This window comes from Bos indicus x Bos taurus, chromosome 20 (genome assembly GCF_003369695.1).
Source record: "Bos indicus x Bos taurus breed Angus x Brahman F1 hybrid chromosome 20, Bos_hybrid_MaternalHap_v2.0, whole genome shotgun sequence".
NCBI classification, from domain to species: domain Eukaryota; kingdom Metazoa; phylum Chordata; class Mammalia; order Artiodactyla; family Bovidae; genus Bos; species Bos indicus x Bos taurus.
The window spans coordinates 32,790,694-32,794,475 of NC_040095.1; the positions used below are offsets into that span (position 1 = coordinate 32,790,694).

General features: G+C 36.6%; 1 non-coding gene across 1 annotated transcript; it reads left to right on the forward strand.

The window, feature by feature from the left end:
• The first annotated feature begins 343 nt into the window (after nt 1-343).
• Nucleotides 344-432, forward strand: TRNAY-GUA. Its single transcript is given in 2 exon segments — nt 344-380; nt 397-432. It is a non-coding gene; the product is annotated as a tRNA-Tyr (tRNA).
• Nucleotides 433-3,782: the final 3,350 nt, after the last annotated feature.

Sequence of the window (3,782 nt, forward strand, 5' to 3'; positions counted from 1 at the left end):
TTTTGTTTCATTTATGATTTCCTTTGCTGTGCAAAAGCTTAATAGTCTGATTATGTCCCATTGTTTATTTTCAATTTTACTTTTATTGGCTTGGGAGGCTGTCCTAAGAAAACATTGTTACTATTCAGAGAACGTTTTGCCTGTGTTCTCTCCTGGGCATTTTACGGTGCCATGTTTTATATTTAAGTCTTTAAGTAATTTTGAATGTATTTTTGGGTATGGTGTGAGGGAATGTTGTAATTTCATTGATTTAAATACAGCTGTTAAGTTTTCCTAACACAACTTGCTGAGACTGTCTTTTCTCCATTGTATATTCATTATATTTTCAGTCATAAGTGTGTTCCCTTCGGTAGCTCAGCTGGTAGAGCGGAGGACTGTAGATGCCTGTCTGTGGCCATCCTTAGGTCGCTGGTTCGATTCCGGCTCGAAGGACAAAGGTTTTATATTTATCAATGGAACAGAATAGATAGCCCAGAAATAAACCCACATACCTCTAGTCAATTAATCTTTGACAAAGGAGACAAGAATGTACAATGGAGCCACAACTTTAAATACTGCATTTTTGAATTTCCATGCATGATTAGTCTTATGACTCTTTGTGTCTGCAACCCAGCATTATTTACTTTGAGAACTGTGCCATTTTTCAGTGTTCTGATTCCATGGGTTTTCTGCCAAACCCATTAATTTGGAGGTTGCATGCTTATTAATTTTTCTATTTTAGGAAGGTAGCTCCATAATTTCCTCATCCCCCAGTGATATTTATGTGGGGTGTTCATTTGGATTGTATTTCTTAGCTCCTATTCTCTTCTTTGTACTTTACAAATTTGTACTTTACAAATTAATCACTCAACCTGGGAAATAAGGAATCCAGGTATTTGTAGTGTCCTTTCAGAATTTTTTGTCAGTTGCTATGTGATTTATTATAGATTTTGGCGTTCATCTCTTCTTGGTCCACAATTGTCTTTGTTGGGCCAGGAAAGACATTTTGTGTTTGGCTCCTTAGCCATTTTGTGTTAATTATAAGTTTGTTTGTATTTGATATAGTATACATTTTGTAACACTTTCTGTAGGGCATGTAAAGGCAAGTTTATATGCATGTTTTTCATACAAGCTATCAAAGATACTCTGACTCCATATATAGCCATTTAGTGCTCAGTACAAATATTATATAATTATTAAATAGCATGCATTCTTATATCTTAGAACTATGCTATTTATCTATAGTAACTAAAAAAGTCCTTATATGTATTTTCAGAGATATCTGAAAATGTTCTTAGTATTTTGGTCAAATGACATTTCCAAACTATATGTAATAATGAAATGAAATTTTATTATTGTCTATATGGGAAGGTAAAAAATATGTCTTGTACAAGTGTGATACATAATAAAGTAATTAGTCATCATTTGGTTTTACTTAGTGTATAGTAGCAGAGAAGGCGATGGCACCCCACTCCTGTACTCTTGCCTGGAAAATCCCATGGATGGAGGAGCCTGGTAGGTTGCAGTCCATGGGTTCGCTAAGAGTCGGACATGACTGAGAGACTTCCTTTTCACTTTTCACTTTCATGCATTGGAGAAGGAAATAGCAACCCAGTCCAGTATTCTTGCCTGGAGAATCCTAGGGACGGGGGAGCCTGGTGGGCTGCCATCTATGGGGTCGCACAGAGTCGGACATGAATGAAGTGACTTAGCAGCAGCAGCAGTGTATAGTAGATAAAATGAGGCCTAGGTCTTAGGCTTGACTTTTTAAATCAAAGAAGTATGCATTTTCATTTGCTTTTTCCAAAAAGACTAATGTTTTGATCAAAAAAAAAAAAAGAACACAAGCTTCAATCCTTTTAAAATATCTTTAGGCTATAAAGAATAAATTCAGTGATTATAATATATATATAGATTCAAGGAAATCAATTTTATCTTCAACATTGTATTCACATAGTAATTGCAGAACCAGAGGGTGTGGTTACCTTTAACTTAGGACAGTATATGTTTGTGAAGTTTTAATTTCATTTTTTACAATTTCCTTACAAGTTGTATAAATAAGTGCATATATATTTCCCTACATACAACTTGAGTTAAGAAACAGAATTTAAAGTATTCCATTTATGCTGTATCTAGGATACTAATCAGTAAGTTGAGAAAATCTCAGTTCATTCATTAATTGGTGATTTTTAAAATCTGAATTGATTGATTGACTATATTAGATATTAACTTAATATATCAAAATATTTTGTATTAAATATTATCATACATGGAATTTGCTCTAAAATCATTCAATTTGAAATAGCAGTGTGTAAAAAACAAAAGTTTCCCTTGAACTGATAGTTTTTGAGTCTGAATGATGATTATGTGAAGGTTTATTTACTGTTCTCTACACTTTTGCAAGTGTGTGAAATTTTTCTTGATAAAATATATTAAAAGACATCAAGTAATAAGATAGCTGTGACTGCAAATTACCAAAATATTTGTTGTTTACCACCTGAGAAGTATAGGTTTACAAAAGCTGGCCATCATAAACATACACTCAGGGCAAATTATGAATCTGTTCACGTTCAGCACTAGAGTTGTGGACAGCTACTCTGAATGTAGTTTATAGCTTAGATACAGGATCTTGTAAGTTTATGCATTTAATATGCAGGTCAGGAAGCAAGAGTTAGAACTGGACATGGAACAACAGGTTGGTTCCAAATGGGAAAAGGAGTACATCAAGGCTTTATATTGTCACCCTGCTTATTTAACTTATATACAGAGTACATCATGAGAAACGCTGGGCTGGAAGAAGCACAAGCTGGAATCAAGATTGCTGGGAGAAATATCAATAACCTCAGATATGCAGATGACACCACCCTTATGGCAGAAAGTGAAGAGGAACTAAAAAGCCTCTTGATGAAAGTGAAAGAGGAGAGTGAAAAAGTTGGCTTAAAGCTCAACATTTAGAAAACGAAGATCATGGCATCTGGTCCCATCACTTCCTGGGAAATAGATGGGGAAAGAGTGGAAATCATGTCAGACTTTATTTTTTGGGGCTCCAAAATCACTACAGATGGTGACTGCAGCCATGAAATTAAAAGACGCTTACTCCTTGGAAGGAAAGTTATGACCAACCTAGATAGCATATTCAAAAGCAGAGACATTACATTGCTTACAAAGGTCCGTGTAGTCAAGGCTATGGTTTTTCCAGTGGTCATGTATGGATGTGAGAGTTGGACTGTGAAGAAAGCTGAGTGCTGAAGAATTGATGCTTTTGAACTGTGGTGTTGGAGAAGACTCTTGAGAGTCCCTTGGACTGCAAGGAGATCCAACCAGTCCATCCTAAAGGACATTAGCCCTGGGATTTCTTTGGAAGGAATGATGCTAAAGCTGAAACTCCAGTACTTTGGCCACCTCATGCCAAGAGTTGACTCATTGGAAAAGCCTCTGATGCTGGGAGGGATTGGGGGCAGGAGGAGAAGGGGACGACAGAGGATGAGATGGCTGGATGGCATCACTGACTCGATGGACGTGAGTCTCAGTGAACTCTGGGAGATTGTGATGAACAGGGAGGCCTGGTGTGCTGCAATTCATGAGGTCGCAAAGAGTCGGACACAACTGAGAGACTGAACTGAACTGAACTGAACTGAAGACAAATACAGGATTTAGCCAAAGGTGTAGTCTTAAATGATGCTAGAATGGTAGTCAGGAAAGTGAACAAAAGCACAAATAGTCATTGAGTCTAATTCTTTGTTTTTCTGTGCTGAGCATTTTTCAGAACTCCTAGAACAGCTAGATACTTGTCCTGCCTGTGT